The 20622-nt window shown below is 40.8% G+C and overlaps 1 protein-coding gene and 1 long non-coding RNA gene across 5 annotated transcripts in view; one reads left to right on the top strand and one right to left on the bottom strand.

Moving 5' to 3' along the window:
• COL8A1 (collagen type VIII alpha 1 chain) overlaps positions 1 to 13685 on the bottom strand; it is a 160622-nt gene extending 146937 nt beyond the window's left edge. For all 3 annotated transcript variants that reach the window (XM_035015219.1, XM_035015218.1, XM_035015220.1), the window contains exon 1: positions 13597 to 13685. The gene's annotated coding sequence lies outside the window, so the exon portion shown is untranslated. The remainder of the gene's footprint in view (positions 1 to 13596) is intronic.
• The window catches only part of LOC118017370, a 683373-nt gene that overhangs the window by 110298 nt on the left and 552453 nt on the right, over positions 1 to 20622 (top strand). The window contains exon 1 of one of the 2 annotated variants that reach the window (XR_004681136.1): positions 14060 to 14437. The exons of the other annotated variant lie outside the window; for it this stretch is intronic. This is a non-coding gene — a long non-coding RNA (uncharacterized LOC118017370). Of the gene's footprint in view, positions 1 to 14059; positions 14438 to 20622 lie in introns of those variants that run through there. 2 annotated transcript variants of the gene reach the window in all.

Here is a 20622-nt window from a genome sequence, read left to right as displayed (position 1 = left end):
ACTTAAAACTATGTGACTTTGAGGGAGTTACTTAACTCTCTCACATAATTTCCTGTTTATAAGGAAAGTAATCAGGATAAAATGCAAAAAAAAAAAAAAAGCTTCAGCATTCTGTTTGGCACAGAGTAAATCCTCAATACACATTAATTGCTTTTATTGTTCAATAATATCTTATTTGAATTCTATTTTCTTGAAAAGTACATTCCTAATCACTGAATCCTGTTTACTAACTCTTACACATCATTCTGCTTTCCTTTGTTATAGTTTCTGATTTATGTTGCCAGGATGCTCTGGATGTGACACTGTTAAGGCTCAGCCTGAATTAGTAGGAAGAAGAGGGCTTCAGGAGTAGGATGATCCAGGTTCATATTCTAATTCCAACATTCACTATCTAAATTATGTGAAATTTACTTAATCTTTCTAAGCCTCCACTGTCTCATGTGTAAAATGTAGATAAAATCTTCCTCTAATTCAAATGAAGGAAAGTATATAAAATACGTCATAAACAGTAAATTTCTCTATAGAGTTTATTATTGTATCACTCTCTTCATTTTTAAAAGTTCCCAAATTAAGATACTAACACTTTTGCTGATGTGGTGATAATGAATTCTATTTTATAAAAACAAGGTACTAAGCCTCTCCAGTATTCTCGATGTGTTGAAAAGGAGTCATGGATTCTTTCTTTAGCCACTGGCTCACGTCTGCAGATGGGAATTTTATTTATATGTATTCAAATGTGATTTAAACATATGGCGATTCTTTTATGGCTAAATATAAAAAATTTACAAGTTAAATATTATTGCTATCTTTACCATTTACTTTAGAGCTTGCTCATGCTATAATTTGTAAATACTTTACAAGGCAGGGGAAAATACCCACCCATAATTATTTCTCGATGTTGTCTGGCTCATGATAGCTGGGTAAATTCTTTTATTTTATTATTTAAAAAAAAGTTTTCATTGAAAGTTTTTCCAGTCACTCCAAATAAACTTAGCTGTAAATGGAAAAGGTACAGCTGATTGTTCTGGCTTCTTGAGCGTGTCTTCTGCCCGTCCTGCTCTTCCCTGAGTCAGAAGGAAGGCATGTGGTGTGGCCGACCTCTGAAATCATTAAACATCTCCTGTAAACTGTTGCTGTTAAAGACTCACTCTGGTTTATTTTCTGAAGGCTTATTAATAAGTTAGAATCTAATCTGCAGCCAGACTGTTTGATCACTTTGCTCTTGGCTTTGCCAGGCACAGGATTTTATTGCATGGTTGGCCTGTTGGCATGATGATTCCTGAAGGGCCGTTGGTAAGCCAGCAAGTGCCAGGGGCACATCACTGTTAAATTCCAAAGACATGTGACCTCCCTTGACCTTCTGGTAGAGGGCTTAGCCTTTTTCAAAGAGCCTCAGGTTGTTCACTAGAAATAGAGACAAAAATGCTCTGGGAAAATCTATGATAAAGAACTACCTTCCTTCAGAAAGTCATGGGGCTTCAGGGGGAGATAAAAGCAAAAATCTCTTACTGAACAGGATAGTCTTTCTCTGTAGAAATAGTCTTATTGAAAATTGAAGCAATTCTATGAGCAGGTATTTGAAACACGTTTTTCCCACAAAAGGGAAAAGAGAAGAGATGGCAATGAATAATGGAACTTTCTTTTTGAAAGTCTCATTTCAAATCATTCTTTATCTCATTTTGTTTGTATAGTGATAAAGGATCCAGATGACAATACAGTGCCATTCTGTGTGAGTTAAAGCCACAAGAAAAAAAAAAAAGAAAAAGAAAAAAGAGAAAAAAAGAAATACCATCTGTAGTATTTTATTAAAATTATATATGTGGGAAGAGGACCTCTTTAAGATAATATAACAATTAGAGGCAGGCATGGTAGGCATGGTAGGGAAGCAATACACTGAACACTATTTAAAGAACACTACTGTGGTCATGGCATTCACTCAGGATACATAAGAGCATCTTACTCAATTTTTTCAGTAGTTTATATGCGCATCAAGGGATACAAGACATGGCACATGAAAATTTAAATATTTTGTGTTGTCCAATACAGTAGGCACTAACCACATGTGGTTATTTGATTTTAAATTTAAGGAGATTATAATAAAATAAAATTTAAAAACTTAAGACCTCAATTGCATTAGCCACATTTCAAGGGCTCAGTTGCCGGTATGTGGTTGGTGGCTATCACACTGGGCAGCTCAGATAGAGCACATTTTCATCACTATAGAATATTCTAGCAGACAGCTGTGATTTTCAATATAGTGTACAGGCAACATGTAAGTGACATTTATAGCAACTGCTTGTCAGTTGAGAATAGAGAAGGATCAATGCAGCCTGCAGTATTTGGGAAGACTTTAACAAGACCTTGAATTTATGGTTATTTTGGTAAGTGTAAAGAACAATGGGGGGGGGGCACCTGGGTGGCTCAGTCGTTGAGCATCTGCCTTCGGCTCAGGTCATGATCCCAGGGTCCTGGGATCGAGCCCCGATCGGGCTCCCTGCTCCTCGGGAAGCCTGCTTCTCCCTCTCCCACTCCCCCTGCTTGTGTTCCCTCTCGTTGTCTCTCTCTCTGTCAAATAAATAAATAAAATCTTAAAAAAAAAATAGAACAATGGGGGACATTCAGTAGAGAAAAGGAAAGAGGATGTTTGGAGGAATAATAGCCTGACTGGCAAGTTAAGGTGTTTGTTCCATGTTTCATGTCACTAATATTTCTGAGCAGGGTACTGACAGTCCTGGGACAGTGGCACCACCCAACAAATAATTTTTCCTTATGTAATTTAGTAGAAAAAGGCCAATATTTAATATTAGCATACCAATGGGAATTCATCTTGCACTCCATGCTTAGCTCCAGGGGTGTAACACTGTACATAAAAGTGTCACACTAGTAACACTGTATGTATACACATGGGTGTGAATGGACTTAGGTAAAATTGTGTTTTCTTGGAACAATCTATGGGGATAAAGAAAAGCATATTTAGAGGTTTCTCACTCACCATCACCATATTCTATTCCCCTGTCCCTTTTTTCCTGTCCTCCTTTTCACATTTATTAGGTTCCTACTGTGTGTTAAGTATTGAGGGTGCAGAGATAAACAAGACCTGAATCCTTCTGCCAGGAGCTCACAGTCTTGCACGTAGAACAGGCTGGTGCTATTATAGCTTGGACATGGCCATGACAGGGCTGTGCACAGAATGCCAGGGAGCATGGCCGAGGTGTACAATGTAGCCTGGGGCAGGCGGGTTGTAGGCACGTCTTCTCAAAGCAGAAGATACCTGATCTGAATCTTGGAGGAGGAGGAGTACAAATTAATTCAGTAGATTAAGTAGGAAATACCACACGCGGAGAGGGAAGATCAAGGACAAAAGCAAAAAAAAAGTATGCAGAATGTGACCGTATGGAAAGAACTAGCTCTTGTTTCTTCTTTTGTCTTTGGCACGACACAAAGGAAGGGCTCGAGGTATACTTATTTCCATATATATCCTCACTGCCGGTTAAGCAGCAGGTGTAGACAATATAGACATTTTTCTCGGTGACTCACATGGCTTGAGGGAATCATTTAAGCTGTCTTGACTCTCATCATCTGGCTATGGATGATAATAAACGTAACGCCAGAGAGAATGATCTGTCGAGCCAGATTCAAGTTCATTTAACGTGCTGTAATGCCTTTGTTCTGTCCGTTCCTCATATAATCATGGGAATTTCTACTGCCTTAGGAATGACATGCTAGGTTGTCACTCTCTCTCCCAGAGTGATGCCAAGCAACTTGGGATCATTTGGGGAGAATTTATGGAGAAACCTTAGCCCTTACAAATTACTCTAGGGAGAAATGATAGCTTTTTTTTTTTTTTTTTTTGGTTTTTCTAGTAACACAGCCCTTACTTTTTTGGCTCCAAAGTGACAGCATGCTTTTAGGAAAAAATACAGAAAAGAAAAAGAAATTAATATCACAGTATTAAACAAGAACCAGAGCCAGTCGGCAGTATCTAGGAACAGAGCCACTGGAATTCTCCCTCTCTTTTTATGAGTCAGACGCATTGTCACAGGGAATTGATGGTTTTTCTTCCTTTTATGACACTAGAAGACACCATGGAAGGCAGTGTGGGGGAGCAGGGTGGAGTGTGACCTCGATGGGAATCCCGGCTCTGCCGCTTGCTCGTTCTGTGACCAGCAAGTTGCTTGATTAAGTAGAGGCTCCGTTTCTCTCATCTCTAAATTGAGAATGATAGGGAGGCCTGGGTGGCTCAGCTGATTAAGTGTCTGCCTTCGGCTCTGGTCGTGATCTCAGGGCCCTGGGATTGAGCCCCGCATCGGGCTCTCTGCTGAGCAGGGAGTCTGCTTGTCCCTCTCCCTCTGCTCTAACCCACTTGTGCTCTCACTCTCTCCCTCTAATAAATAAATAAATAAAAATAAAAAGCCCTGCTCTTGTAGGGTTGATTTAAGGAACAGAGATTATGATACAATGTCTGATCCCATTCAATACTTAATCAATGGTATCGATTATTATAACTACTAATGATGAGTTTGAGTTGCTCCTTTCGATGCCTGTGAACTACTTATTTTCTTAAAGGAGAGGATGCTCTGGTCTGCCACTTTTAGGGTACTGACCTCTGGGCATATCTTTGTGAAGGGGAAAGAGAATTCCCAGAGTATGGCCCTAAGAGAAATAGGGAATTTGATAGGGGTTGGAGGTCTGAGTGTTGTCAATAAACCAAATAATCCCTGATATAGCAAGATATACTAGAATACCAGTAAGTGTGAGCCTGTTATAGGAATTAGCTCCCTATTTATGGTGAGAAAGTAAATGCTCAAGGAAGAAGTTTGGCTAATGATCTTAGTTATTCATAGTGGTTAAGGTGACACAGAATTATCAGATCAGAGATTGTTGAGCTAATTTGTGAAATTATGTAGGCTCCTTGTTTACTGAACTTATTGCTTATTGATGGTCATTTCTCTATTCATACACCATCTCTAAACAATGGGAAAGAAGAGGGAAGGAAGAGATCATTTTAATCTGTCCAATCTCCCTTCCTTCTTCCTTCCTCCCTTCCTATCATCTATCTTTCTAGATTTTTAAAACACTTATTCTGGCATTTCTGCTATTATTTTTATTATGAAGAACTGAGCCATTGAACCAAGACATGTTCATCTTCTTTTGTTCCTTTTTCACCTGGGTTTGGAAATTACACTGGGATTGTTTCTTACTTTATGATTTGGCATAGCACATAACCTCTACTGACACTCAATGTGTATTACATAATAACTAGCAACCTGAAATTACCATGTCCCAGTAGATCTTGAAATAATGAAGTAGGACAATGATTCCTAAACTGTTCCCAAGTTGTTCCACAGAATACCAGTCCCAAGAGATGCTCTCAGGTTGGGAAGATTTGTCAGCAAATGTTTAGGGCACACTATTTACTGTAACATTTTTGAAAAATGAAAATATAATTAGCTAATATAATATATATTATTATCTAATATAATATATATATTAGAAAATACATATATTAAGGTCTTCGTGAAGTCTTGCAGTGAATTAAACTGATCATATTGTTTCATTGGAGTATTTCTAAAATAATTTGACCATAGAAGCTTTTTCTGTATAAACACATATTAATATCTCAGGTACTACTGTTTTTGAAACACTTTGGAAAATGTTGAAGAAGCGACATTCAGATTTTACAGAATATAGCATCATTATTAAAAATATCATCTTTCGGGCTGCCTGGGTGGCTCAGTCGGTTAAGCGTCTGCCTTCCGCTCAGGTCATGATCCCAGGGTCCTGGGATCGAGCCCCGCATCAGGCTGTCTGCTCAGCGGGGAGCCTGCTTCTCCCTCTCCCTCTGCCTGCCGCTCCCCCTGCTTGTGCTCTCTCTCTCTGTCAAATAAATAAATAAAATCTTTAAAAAAATCATCTTTCTTTAGTTAAAATAGGATTTTAAAACCACAAAAACCTTTTTGTATGGGAGGGAATTAGCTTTTAACTAATGTCAAACTACGGACAAGTGAACACAGAGACCTTTTGAGACTCTTAAGCCATAATTTAATTGTTTCTTTTCCCTTTTCTACTTACCCTTGACCTCCTCTGGCCCTTTGGGACATAAGGAATTGTCCTTTGTATTTTAAGAAACAAAAATGCTTTTGCTACATCTTGAAAGGTTATGTGCTTATTTGGAATTTTATTCCATTTTGACTCAATTCCACTTAAATACCATGAGCCATTACCAGGTGTTGTGAGTATAATCCATTCACTATATAAGTAACAGTAACAACGTATGCTTAAGTAGCATCAGTCTGCAAAATAATTGGCAAGACTTCAAGTGTCTCTAAATGATAAAGAGAGTGGTTATTTGAAAACTGTTCTTCTATTTAAGATAAATACATTAAGGCACAGAGATGACTGATGACTTTTCCAAGACCCCAGAAAGAGTCAAGGTGTTTTTGAGATTAAAACACAAGATTTTCTCGAATGGGGGCTTCTTAGGCCACGTGCATACTGACTTCATATGTTCATCCCTACTGACATCAGAAATAGAAAGAGGATTGCCCTGTATGTCTGCGAATGTTGTAAGTCGTACAAAGCAAGCAGCCCTTCTCTGGTGTGCCAGGGATTTTTCTTTTATGGTCCTAATTGATCTCCATCCCTCAAAGGGTTCTGAATTATGCAAGTGTCTCAAGTCTTAACAAGCCATCCCCAACACAGCTGTGCAATGGAAATGTTCCACGGAAAAGTATTCACTTTGCTCTCGGCAAGGCCCTGGCTGCTTCTTGGAGACACCCGGACCCAGGAGTGCAGGTTTGGGGCCATCTCGGAGAACTCTGGCCCGTTTCTGCCTCCTTCTTCCTCCCAGCTCCCTTCCCGCTCCTGTTGACAGGAGGGTCTAGTCATGGCACAGGATTCCCCTTGTAAGCTCATGAACTCTCAGCGTCTGAGCTTCTCTGTCCTCCTCTCCCTACCCCAGCTGCCCAGGTTTGTTTTTTACCGAGGTGAGCATTTAGTCTTGGCTGGTGGTGGCCCCGGAAAGAACATTTTCTAAGATTGCTTTGGTTTTCTTTCAAATAAACCTCTACAAGCCTGGACATTGCTGGCACTGCTGAAACACAGGTGATTTATTCCTAGAGGCTTAAATTTTTTTTTTTTTTTTTTTTTTTTTAAAGAAAACCAACAATGTGATACACTCCTATAGTACATTCTATCCACTGGTTACAAAGGACATCTGGCTCTGCCTTTTATCAGAAAAATTCAAATCTAAAGGCCCCCTCTGGGAACAAGTCAGGTTTTTTTGAGACACTCAGCCCCGTGGCTCCCTCTACTGGTCATTGACTTTCCTCCCCACTCGTTTGAACACTTGACTGGAATAAACTGGGAGCTAGGAGGGGATCTAGACATGTTGTTAAATCAGGAGTTACGGATATAATAGCATATTTTTGTTGCACATCTTTGTATCTGTTATTTTTCCCACCTCGATTTTGGCCACCTACGCCACAAATTCTTAGCTCAACCTAGTGTCTCCTTTCACGTCAGTCTTGGCCTTACCTTGCATCTGCCTTTTAACAAGAGGCCACTTGTTTGGATTTACAGCACGGATGAACACCGTGACCGCTTTTTTTTAAGACTAGATTATCAGTAAGTAAAGATCTTTAAAGAACTAGAATGATGTACAGTTATCACTTTGAGTTTATAAACCAAGTATAGGTTTCCCTTTTGAGTGCACAAAGCAGGATTGTTGCAGGAACATGCCAAACAGGGTAATAGCTGCCCCAGGACAATGCTCTTGAACCAGTTCTTAGGATTCACTGTCCTCCTGTGGAACTGAAGACAGTGGTGACTTAACCCACTCTGCTGCCGGGCAGCATAAAATTTCTGCATAAACCAGCCAGAGTTGCCCTAGTACATGAAGCCTGAGTTATGGAGGTCACTGGCCCAGACTTTTAGAAAAACAGCTGTTTTATCTAGCTAACAGAGAAGACTGGAGAAGCGTCCCAACAGGCTGGACACATTTTATTTCCTGGAGAAGTCAACAGCTGACACCCACACCCAGGCCTATTCAGTTAGAATTGGAAAAGTAGCACATGAAGTGATTGTCTTTAATCTCAGCACATCAAATGATGCCAATGCCTAAATATCCTGTGATGTAAACACATCAATAGAGAGCTGAAGAGAAGCAATCTTCAAGAGACTTACTTAAAAGAATGTTTTCACGATGATGCTGATGCTGCTTAGTCATAGCCTATGTAAATTGTAACATACAATGAATCAATTTCAGAAACACAAGTACTATTTCAAAGATATGCAAACATTGTCAGGCTTTAGAAGAAAGTGAAGAAGCAATCTGGGGTAACATCTGTCCACTTATTCAGGGTGAATTATTTCCAGAAATGATACAAGAATATTCTTTTCTACCTTCATCATTTTCTGTATCGGAGTAACTTTATATATCACCCCAAATTGTATCATTATCTTAGTAGAGAACATTTTGATGACTTGACATCTATGGAGTTAGTATGCTAGGTCAGTGGAGTCAGAGGTCAAATGAGGCTCTTTTCCCAGTCAAGAGTTAAGAAGAATTTTAATAAGATGTAATACTTGTAAAGCTTTTACCCATGTGAGTCAGTACTCAAATGGCATTGTACTGAAAGGAGCCTGACCCAAATAGGATTTTATCTCCCAAACATTTGAGAGATTCTTGGATCAGACATGTTAAAAATCTCTTCTCCAGCACCTCAAAACTCTATGGAGTTTCTCCCTCTTCTGTCTAAGATGGAATGAGCCCTCTTAGCTGCACTTATCTTTCCTCTACACTCTTGGCCCCTTGACCCCTCTCCTCTGACATGACATATTTCATGCTTACACCCGTCAATCCGTTTGTTTTTCAGAGTTTCCTCTGGTTGTTCTTTATGCATATCTCGCCTTTTTTTCTCATTAAAGACCTGGGAAGGAGTAAGGTGATTATATTGCCATCACATTGTCTATTGGGTGGGAGAAGAAGAAGATTATGCCATAAACCATCACAAAATAATACATTTGTTCTGTCACATAAATATTGGAACCAGACTATAAGGCATCTTCGACATGTACTATATGGGGAAAACACACTGTAGTTATCCAAGATAGAGGACTGTTCAAAGAGTTTGGCTACCTGAACTGTAGCCCTAGTTCTGCTATACATGTCTTGGTGACCTTGGGCATGACATCAACCTTTCTCACCTGTAAAATTGACTTTAGTTAAAATTAGCTCCAAAGATCCTTCTAACATTTATATTCTGTGATTCTCTAAGTGTAATACCCAAGAAATTAGAATAGGGACTAGATAAGTGTTTAGAAACATCATTCAGAGGGACCCGTTGGAGCCAATGGCAATTTTAAATTACCTTTCTTCTAGATAGAAGGCTTTACATTTACAAAAGTGTGAAGCCTTCTTATTTGCTGGAGTGAAAATTTAGATCCTGTTTGAGAGAAGTATGAGACTTTTGGTAATGAGAAAATCCACAAGTATAAGTGGTACTCCAGAAACTTGATCTGTAATAATTGAAAAGAGATTTCTTCCACTGAAGGAAAAAAGAGGGTATGGGGGGGGGGGGGATGAATGCATCTGCAAATCTGGTACTGAAGGAGAGAAGGGAAGTTTTCATTTTCTAGGAAGAACCATGGCAGCGAACCCAAAATTCATAGAGGAGATTGAAAGTGAACCATCAGGTGTATTTTAGTATTTAGTATTGTACATCATCAGCCAGAGGTGCTATGAGTTGCTTTTGCTGTTATGCTACATTGAACAGTTAGAATTTAGTATTATTTTAGCTGATTATGCTCTATAATCAGTTTTCCAGGAACATTTTTGTTTCAGTCACTTCAGTTTGATTCCATGCAATTTCAATGGCTTTGTGGATTTATGTCCACAGGGCCCCCAGATTATAGACATTCCGACCCTGTGTGACTCCCTCCAACCCCCTTCCTGCAAATCTATTTGCTTGAGCATAGACTATAAAGAACCTCCTTTCTCAAACAGCAAACATAGTTACCAAAGCGATAGTGGAATATCTGATTAGTGGCTTCTCTGTTGGTGCTGAAATGTGGTTAATTTTCTTTCCCACTCTTCACTCCTTGCTTCTCTGGAAAAGGCAAGTTTAGCAAAGCTCTCATTCAGTACTGTGGGGTGTAAACAGCTGTTAAGGACTGTCAGGTCATTGGAAGATCTTTTTCATTATAAGCTTAGCATTTTGTAACAACTAGTGAGCTGGTCTTTTTAAAAATTTTTTTAAGTTCTAGATGCTTTGGGTATTAAGAGGTCCATTTCACAAAATGCTAAAGTAAAACATTCTCTAAATTCCAAAGAGCATTCATTCTCCCCTTAACCTCCTCCTCTCGCTCTCCTTTTGTTTTTCTTTTCACTCAATAATTAGAACAGTGCACCTCTCAGGAGACTGGGTTCTATCTCAAGATCTGTACCTTCTTTAAATTATGCATATGTATGTTTATGAAGACTTGGTGGAAGAGAAGGAAGCCATGCATGAAGAAAGACCTGGTTTTCAGAGGAGGACCAGAGGTTGGGAAATGGGTCCACATCTCAATCTCTCCACAAGTTGCCATACCAAAGTGGGTGACCATAGATAAGAAGGAGTGAACTGCTGCTTCTAACTTCTCACTTGCATATAATTACCCAACACTGGGCCCTTTGGGAAAGTTAGGGGTGGGTTTGTTGATGTGAACCACCCATTAATGTTCTGAGGGTTTTTATATTCATAATACAGTTTTTAAAATTGTAACTGGCAAAGTGCTATGGGTTTTAATGGGGGGCAGACCTGAGATCGTTTTGGTCTTTAGAACAACTAGTCTCCTCTGTTCGAGAAGGGCACAGCAGAGATGGATCTTAACGTATTAGTGGGAATACTACTGATTTAAGACCGAAGCCAAGATCATATATGAATATTTGCTCCTCCACATCTCTTCATGTCCCACATCAGTAAAGGCAAAAAGAAGTTGCGTTTGTAACAGAGATTCTGCTCTTTCTCTTCTCCTAGGGCACTTTCTCGGGGAGATTCCTCCCGGCTTCACTCTCAGTTCTCATCCCCATTCTCTTCTCTTTGATTTTTGTAGCACAAATGGAAAAAAATGGGATATACTTGCTGGTCATGGAAAGAATATCATTTTAGACTTGTGACAATAATAGAAAATCTCAACTGTGTGTTTCCCTAGGTGTAGCAGGCCCTCGAAATCAGTGGAACGTCTTCTCTTTGTCTCTAGTGAAACAGGCGGCTGCTCCCTTTTACTTTTTTGAGAAACATTAAAGGAGTCGGGCAAGGCTGCTGCGATGGCCTCACTTAGATATGGTCATGAACCCAATCCAGGAGCGGCTACATAATGGCATAAAGAGAAGACTCATGTGAGATCTCTACAACCGGTGCAAAGGGAGATGTTGGGGTAACTACATGAAAACCCAACACTGATTTTTCTAAAAACTTAAGAGAAGAGTCATTGTGCCTGATGTGTAAGCTATAGGGAAAGAATCATTTTAAAAGTCCAGTAAAGGGCCCTGGGAAAGTTAGGTCATGAGAGATCTCCATGATCTCACCCAGTTATTTAGGGTGTTGAACTTGATGGCACAAGGAGTAGGCAGTTACTCTTAAGTGGTTCATAGCTGGTAGAGTGGATCAGCTGCCAGGAAAAGCAGAAGCAAACTCTGGGAGAACAGTTTTCATCCCCAAATTTAGGAATAACAGGAGCTCTTTTACGTGGGAGCACTTTTCTCTCTCTCTCTCTCTCTCTCTCTCTCTTTTTTTTTCTCTCAGAAAAGATAACTTCCCTCAAGGGAAATCTGGTGAATGAAGTAGTCTATTTTCACCCTTGTGATGATGGTGCGAGTCCGGCACTACCATAAAAGAAGAATTAACTTGGACATGCCACACACTTGGTTTGGCCTTGTCCCATACCTGTGCTCTTGTTGTGGTTGATTACCCACTTACATCAGATATGAAGCAAGCAGTCTGCACTGTGGCTTGAGATGAAAGGTATTTTAATATGCTCAGGTCACATACTATCGGCCAACAGTAATTTTATATCATTTTCTTTAAGGAAACCACACTCCTTGAAATAATTTTTTCCAATGAAGCCAAATTTTGCATGATAGAAAGCTTTCCGGGTAAGTCTTTCATTTGAATAATAGCACTGAATTGCCTCCATGACAAGAGAATTTTAATATATCTTTTATTTCTTTTGATATGCAAATGAAAAGCTTTGAAAGACCCTCAGTTAAACTTTTGATGATTCTACTTTCTTTAAAGGTGAAGGATTATTTACAGCTTTGGTGAGGTTCCCCTTTTTAAGTGAAACGATATAAACAAAGCAAAAAAGAAAAAAAGAAGTGAAACTTTTCCTCTTTTACTTTAAGAACCATAAGGGCTGAAATAGTGGTTTGGTTTCCTGACTGCCCACTTTGGTTTGCCGTCTTGTGCAATTAATTCCCCAGAGGAAATATTTGAAGAGGGTTTTTCTCCCACATGAGAGTTTCATCCCACACAGCCCACAGATTTTGACAGCAAACTTCATGGACCAAGTGTCTGGTTTCTACAGAAGTAGCCGTGGAGTATGTGTTTCCTGTCACAGGTGCACGGTACTCTTTCTTCGACCTCAGAAATAGGAAGATATAGCAGTCTTTACATGGGATGGGAGCTTAAACACTGGATAGCTCTAAGAACCGGGTGCTACTCAGGTCGATTTTAATTTACTAGATGAGGGAAAAGAAGGTGGCAAGCAGGGTTCAAACTTCCAAAGCCTTCGAGCTGATTTTTCTTTACAACCGTCTGGTGTACCCAGAAGAATTGTATAATCTGGCCTGTATTTTGCTCTTGCTGTGAAACATATTGAAACGCTTTATGTTTAGGTGTATGTATAGAAATTCATGAAGTTCTTTTATACACTTTCTTGGTTCCAACACAGTTCTCATTTTAGAAAAGTCTTGAAACGATAACTTCGTGAGAGCACACTTTGCCCCAGCTTGTAAATTTGGATTTGTTCTTTCCTATCTACCAGCCACCTGATTACCGTCTCTGTGCAAAGGGCACCCGTTCACATCATTTTTTCCAAGCACTTAAACCTGGAAAGATACTTTTTAAAGGACTCACAGAAGCTGTCTTAAGGGGGTTTGGAAAACATCGCAAAATTGTTAGCAGTCGTTTTGACTGTGCTATTTTTAGGAAACTAATTGTATTCTTTTAAAGTACATTTTTGACAGTGGGACAACGATTTCCTTGCCCCCACTGAGATACGAAATATTTACGGTGAAAAACGTCAGTAGAACACCCCACACAGATACATTTTAGCTTCAGCAACAGTCGGCAAAGGGGGAAAAGTGATTCAAAAAGAGAGAAGTTTTTGCAGTATTTGTGCTGCTGTTTCTGCCCAAAATGAACTTTTATTTTACCGTTCAAACAGAAGTTTGTTTTCAAACCAGTTGCTAGTTAAAGGAGCCGCTGATCTGGCATCCGTAAGAGTGAGCTCGAACCAAACAGTAAGCGTGTTGACCAGAGGAGACTTACTTCCCACCCTCGCAGCAACCCCGAGGAGGTCAGATGCCTGCAGAAGTGTTATCTTTTATCTTACCTTGAGCACGTAAGATCCCGGAGAAAGGCTCAGGGGGCTCCCACAGGAGAGGACCGGAAAGTGCTCTGATCGGCTCTGGTAACACGCGCTTGGCTTTTATGGGCAGGTGGGAGGAGCTGCTCCTCGTAGTAGGTGGGCAGGCAAGGGGCGGCGGGCGGGCAGCCCCGGGAGAAGCTGGACGCTCTGCTCCGGGGAGGGGCGGAGAGGGCAGAGCAGGAGCCCGACGGAGGGAGGAGAGACGGGGCGGGAGAGGGGTGTAGAAGCGGTGCAAGGAATGGAAACGGGAGAGGGAGGGAGAAAGAAAGAAAAAAAGAGGGAACGAGGAGCACTAGAGAAAGGGGTGTAGAGCACAGAGGGGGAAGAGGGTTGGGGAGAAAATGAACAGAAGACACGGAGAGACAAACACGCAAGGTCTGGAAGGAAAGGGGAATTGGATTATTTTGTTCTTGTATGACTTTTTTTTTTTTTTTAAGAGGGGAGCTGTGGGTGACTGTGACGACTAAAGGTGTTTTCTGTGACCTTGAAAAACTAATAAGGGTTCAGGAAAACGGAAGGGTTCCTGGGCGAGGCCAAGGAGGGGCAGCTGGGCGTCGGAGGAGCACAGCGCAAGTGCTGGCGGCCGCCCGGCCGGCAGCGGCGCGGGGCCGAGGGCGCGGAGTCGAGCGCGCGGCGCGGAGCCGGTGCGCCTGCGCCCGCAGCCCCGTCAGTCCCGCCGCCCGCCGGTGGCAGCCGCGCTCCACGCCTCGCTCCCGGCAGTGCCTGTTTGACAAGAAAGGTCTCCCTGTGCTGCCGGTAGCATGCAGCACCCAGAGGCCCCTCTGGAGACTTCCGCAGCATTAAGGTAAATCCAGCAAAGGTTGGGGAGGAGCAGCTGAGATTGGCTTGTGGAGAAAGGAACCTCAGAACCAACCTCGGTCCTCCAACATCTGCTTATGTACCCGGATTGCAGGACTCTGCCCTCTGCTTATTTTCGGCATTGAAAAAACTTTCATTCCTAACAATTGGAAAACGTCTTAGGGCCGTAGCTCACTCTCTGTGTGTCTTAAACATTAAGAGAGGATTCAACCAACAAACGGCTGAAGAATCAGGCTGAAATTCTTGAGAAATACATTCAGAGAAAGAAAAACAAGCTCCTTTAGCTGCTGAGTGGTGACTCACTTCCCAGCCCAAGCTTGATTTCTGCCACCAAGGGAATTAAAACATTTTTAAAGGGAGAACCTGAGCCTTGAGGATGGGGGGTACTGAGAGGGGAAAGGGAGGGGTGGGGGTAGGGTAAGTGGACTGAGAAGAATAAGAGGACTTTTACTCAATAGGTCTTTACATAAATATATCTAGATAGAAAACCTGATTCAGTGTTCACCACATCCTCATGAGGTGAGTGTTGTGTAGATTTTTTTTTTTAAGAAGGGACTCTTAGAAAGGGTTAAGCACCTAGCTCAAACTTACAAGATGGGGAGTCTCAGCTACTGAGCTTTCAAAGCTTGTGAACTCTGTGCACCAGGCTGTCATATAAAACACGTAGCTCGGTCTCAGGTTAGATCCTGATGTCTTTGAGGGTTACCAGGCTCCAAGAGAAGGAAAAATGATGGACAAGAGCAGCGTTTCTCAAACTGGGTACTATGACATCTTGGGCTGGATAATTCTATGTTGTGGGGACTTCTGTGCACTGCATAATGTTGAACGGCCTCTCTGGTCTCTACATACCTGATGCCAGTATCATCCTCCTTCCTAAGTGGTGAAACTGAGAATGTCTCTACACTTAGGCAAATGTCCCCGGGGTAAGGGGGCAAAATTCTCTCCTCCCTATAAGAACCATTGGTCTAAAGAAGGTCACAACTATAAAAAAAGATTTAAAGAAATCCATTAAGAAAATGCCCAATAGTGGCATTGGGTAACAATAATACTAGTTGCCACATGTGGGAAGTTTACACTGGACTTAGTTTTTTACATAGCCATATTCCCTTCTGTCCTCTGGAACCCAAAGCTTCCATTGCTTCCTTTGTAACTAAGCTTTTTCTCAATTGGATACATGTGGAAATCAACAAAGTAGAACCCCATGTGCCTGGGGTTTGAAGGAAGATTAGTGATATACCAGATGAAAATTTTAAAATTTATCATAGACAAATTTGACATTGGAACAATTATTCCAGATGGTATGATTTTTTGGAAATTGCTTCTTTGTTTTAATATTTTTAATTTTTCATGTCTATCCCCCCATTTGCATTATATTCAGTAACTTTTAGGCTGCAAAGAAGTTATATCTAGTGGTTAACTAGCTAGCAGAAAATAAATACTCAATGGATATTTATGGTATAATTGAATAAATGACACTGTTGAGCACTGACACATAGAAAATAACCACTATTATTAGTTTAATGAATAAAAAAAGAGTTAATGAATGCTTAGAAAGCTAGAATGTTCACATTAACTTTCTTGCCTATTTGCTATTTGGTTTTACTCTTTTCTCATCCTCCATAACTCAGTTTTCCTCTTTCTAAATAGTATATTTGTCTTTTAAGAATGTGGCCAAACCCATGAAATTAAGTCTATGAAATGAATAACCCTTGTTACTAGACCTAGAAATAGGACTGCACTGACTATTCTGGCTCTGACCCCTGAAGTCAGATGTCATTTTATAGGCAGGGTACCACATCTGGCACTTTTTAATTTAGCAAAGAAATGTATTCTGGACAAACTAGACAAGACCCAGTTAGAGGAGCATCTGGTAAACATGTCAGGAAATATCCTCATTAGATTACAGCAAATCATCTTTTCAATCCTAATTTTATGCCTTTCAAATATTCTAGTTCCATCACACAGTTGTAAAAAAATTAGAAACAGAAAAGGCAAGAAAAGTACATTCAAAGGGAAGGCAATTGATGGCTGTACTTTTCTTCTCCTTTTTCTTCCTTCACTCTCTTCTTTTAAACCTGAATATCCAGCCAACATAACAAAAGAGCTCCTTTCATTTTGTTTGGATGGTGCTAATGATTAGTTCATTTCTCCAGTTCACACTTGCCTAAATCTGATTCAGTAGCAGATCTGGAAACAAGTAAGGAATCCAGGAATGTGATTCCTTTGCTGGTTCTTAGCGTGCCCTCCTAGAATCTCTCTGAAGGTGACTGAGGTTTGAAATGACCTAATTTGGTCTTCTGCGGAAAGAAAGGAATCCAATGACCACATACTAGATGCTCTGAAGTTTCCATTGTGTGGATAATATAACAACAGCTCCAGATTATTACCTTATTTTAAAGAGCTTTAAATATGGACCCCCCTTTTTTTGCTTATTTGGAATTAATCAATTAACACATATTTATTAAGAATGGATACCAGATAGTGTGGGGTATTCAAAGCAGAAGAAAACAAGAATGTAGATCTGTCCTCACGGAGGAAAAGAAGCATGAAATTTTGTTAGTTGGGTAGCAAAGAGGAGAAGTTGGCAATGAGCTGAGCCATGGAAAGTAGCATTTGGATACATGGGTGATGAACAGTAGGACAAGGAAGAGGATGTGTTCAGCTGAGGAAGGCACAGTAATATTTGGGGGGATAGTAAATTGGCCAGCATGATTAAAAGGGAAGGGTCTATGTAGCAGAATAATGAGGTGAAGGAACAGGAAAGGAGAGGTGGGATCAGCCTGCTGGAGGCCTTATATGTCACCTCGGTAGTCTGAACAGTGCACTGTAGGCAATGAGACGTCTATTAAGATTTCGCTTTTCTTTGAATAGTGACTATATAGTAGCTTTGCAGATAAATGAGCATGGTATGTCTAGGGCCATTAGGGTACTTAGAGAAATCGGAGTGTCTTTGTCCTGTGGACTTGGAGGCCTGTGTGAGGTGGCAGACAGAGTGGTGACTATTTCTATCAGTGCCCTGTGTGGTTGTAAGGAGAGAGAAAGGCAGGACTCTGCCAGAGTATGGCCAGGATGACAGATGTGATTAATGTGAAGCGTGGTGTCTGCTCTGTGTGTCATTTACCTGTGGCAGCTTTATGGTTCTCAGAAGGTATCCACTCGCAGATAGTAGGTCTGACGAATGAGATCATGAGTTCTCAAGGGTTCTTGGATTAGAGAACAGTGGAACCTGGCATTAAAAGCTCTACCTTCACATGTACGCTTTTAAACAGCTAACTTGCAGTGATTTTACATGTGTTACCCTTGGCAAATTTTAGCCTCTCATTTTACCTGCCACTCCTAAGTGCTTCAAAATGCAAATGAACATGGCTTTTAGTCTAAGCAAAAATCACTGACGATTTGAAGTTTGATGTACAGACATTTTCTCTCCATCTATCAAATGATCCATCAGTGAGTCAGCCTAAGCTTGTTCTAAGTATCACCACATATGATCTTGGCCTGTGAGGCACTCACAATTGCCAGCACCCAAGGGCATTTAAAATAGGGTTTTATTTACAGAAATTGAAAAGGCTCAGAGCATAGAAGAAAGGCACACCTCTCCTGCATTCCAAAGGAATGCCTGGATTCTGTGAGTCACTGTTTTCCTGTTGGTCCAGATAGTAGAGAGCTGACTCGGGTGATCCTACAGACGACTGCCTCACAGCTCCCACTGACTTTGTAAAGAGCACTGGACAGAGAGTCAGGAAATCTGGGGTTTAGTCCCAGCTCGGCCACCAACTACCCGTGAAAACTTGGGGCCGATGTTTTATCATTTTTGGATTTAGTGTCCGTATGCAAAATAAGAAAACTTAACCAGACATTCTCTAAACTTCTTGCCACCCTTCAGATGCCTACCCTGTGCCAGTCCAGTAGATGATCCTCTTACTCTTCCCCATGAAGTCAACCCAACATTCAATGATGCACATGCTTAGCTTTAGGTGTGGGAGTAAGAGCTCATAATGCAAGAATCCAGTTTTTGCTACAAGGGGATTACACCCCAATATCAAGCCTTGGCTGTATTCCAGGCTCAGAATCCCAAAGTGGGGCGTACCATCGCCACTTAGCTAGCCCGTAATGGTAAGCACTGCTGCTCTAAGTCGTAGGGCCTGGCAGAAGTCTCCTGTGTTAGCTGTCAGCCTCGAAACCTGGAAGCCTTTTAACTCTCTTTCTCTGAATCAAGTAGTAATTATCATTTTGCCTGATGGAAATGGGACCACACCACACCTATCCCTGGTTTCTGAAAATTCTATCCATTGTGCCAGATTTACCTGATGTCCAAATTAATTGATTTGATTTCCTAAGGAGCTCTCTACAGGTCTCCCACTTTCCTGGAAATTCCCCCCTCTCCCCAGTGCCTCATCGCTTTATTTCTTTAAGGGGGAAAATCTTGGTTGCCCTTTTCAATATAGTTTAAATTGTTATAGCTCCTTTAGTTTCCCAAATGATTTGATTTTTACTGGAATCTGTGAGCGTTTTTCTGGCTCTCACCCTCCCCATAACCAGTGACAACTAGAGTTACTCTGTTCTTTTTTTTATACCTTAAAAAATTTCAATGTAGGAATTCTCTCATGGGGCCAGTGCAATGAAGAGGGGGAGATATAGTCCAGGGATTATTTCTTACTCAGGAGTGGAAAAGCAAAGGCCTTCTAGAGTGCTAGTAAAATACACTTCACCCTTATTTTATGGCACCCTAGACCCTATCTACTGTCTGGGAATTGTCCTGATCCTAGAATTCCCTTGCTAAATAATTCTTAACTCTGCTTTGTCTTCTATCCTCCATTCTTTCTGATTGTGGTTTGCCCTCTTAGGTTCTTGTTAATATTTACCTCATGTTCAATTATAATAAATCCCTTATTTCCTGCTCAGAGTTACATCTTACACAACTTAAGATTTTCATGAAGAACTCCAGTTTGACAGGCAAAAATGTTTATCTGAGATGAGAGATCTAAGTGCCCTCACCTTAGACTACTATGTCCTATCCTCAAATCACCTTGCATGTTGCCTTGAGAGCAATCACCCTAAACCCAGCAATGATTATGTCATGCCTTCGTTCAGGCAACTTTAATGGCAGCACATTATTCGATTTGTAAAAAAATCTGAATTTGTATTCTGGCATTCAAATTCCCCCCCCGCCCCCTTCCATGATTCAAGCCCAGTCTTCATTTCCAACTCCATTCACATACCCTGTGCTTCTGTCAGGGGAGACAATTTGCTTTTCACAAGGTCTGTGCCCTTGACTCTTCATCTTCCACGTGATGGCGCTTGGAGCTCCTGTTGCCAGAACCACCCGTGGACACAGGCTCACATCCTTTATTACTTCAATACTGCCTTCTTCAGGAAATGTTTTCTGATCCTTTTTCTGAAGCTCCCAGGAAAGTCGGTACTTCTCTTACGACATTTTTTGCTATCTAGTGTTTTATACATATGCTCACCTCTTTCCTCCTTAACTTCACTGCTTTCTCCTTGAAGGTTTAACTCCTTTTCCTGACACTAGGCCTAGCATAGAATGGGTGGTCAATATAGGTTTGTGGATTGTGGAACTTTAAAAAAAGTAAATTATTAACTCCTCTCCTACCTTTCTCTATTCCTAACCCCTTATACCCCATTTAGCTCAACAAAACAAAACAATACAAAAAAACTAAACAACAACAACAACAAACATTTAGAGCTGCTGGTATATTTCTGGCAGCATTGTAGAAGCTGAAGTCCCAAAGACCAACATGGCTTGGTTCCCACTTTCAAGGAATTTAAACAGTCTTGTCGGGGAGATGGAGAGAAATAGATCATTTTTATTCAACACGGCAAATTCTATGGGCAAGATAAGTACTGGGCTCTATGACAGGAGCTCAGAGGAGGTCTTTGCTCATTAGGGGGAGCTTTGAGATGGTAACTCAGAATGCAAAGTGTAAGTGAAAAGATGGAATCAAGAAACACACAGAAAAGAAAAGCTTGGTCCTTACTTGTTAGGGTGAAGATATAATGATATGCTTTATGTTTTTTAGTTGAGAATCACGGGGGGTCAGTCTGCATTTTGTTCTGCAAACTGAGTCTTCCTGCCTGGTAAGTCAGTGGAAGTAAAAGGGTTATTTGAGCAGGTGTGTTTTAATATTGCTTTGAAATAAAAAGGGCCCAAAT

Source organism: Mirounga leonina, unplaced genomic scaffold (assembly GCF_011800145.1).
Source record: "Mirounga leonina isolate KUSES-001 unplaced genomic scaffold, KU_Mleo_1.0 Mir_169, whole genome shotgun sequence".
In the NCBI taxonomy this organism is placed as follows: domain Eukaryota; kingdom Metazoa; phylum Chordata; class Mammalia; order Carnivora; family Phocidae; genus Mirounga; species Mirounga leonina.
The sequence above is the reverse complement of the archived record's forward strand: the minus strand, read 5'-3'. Positions and strand labels throughout refer to the sequence as shown.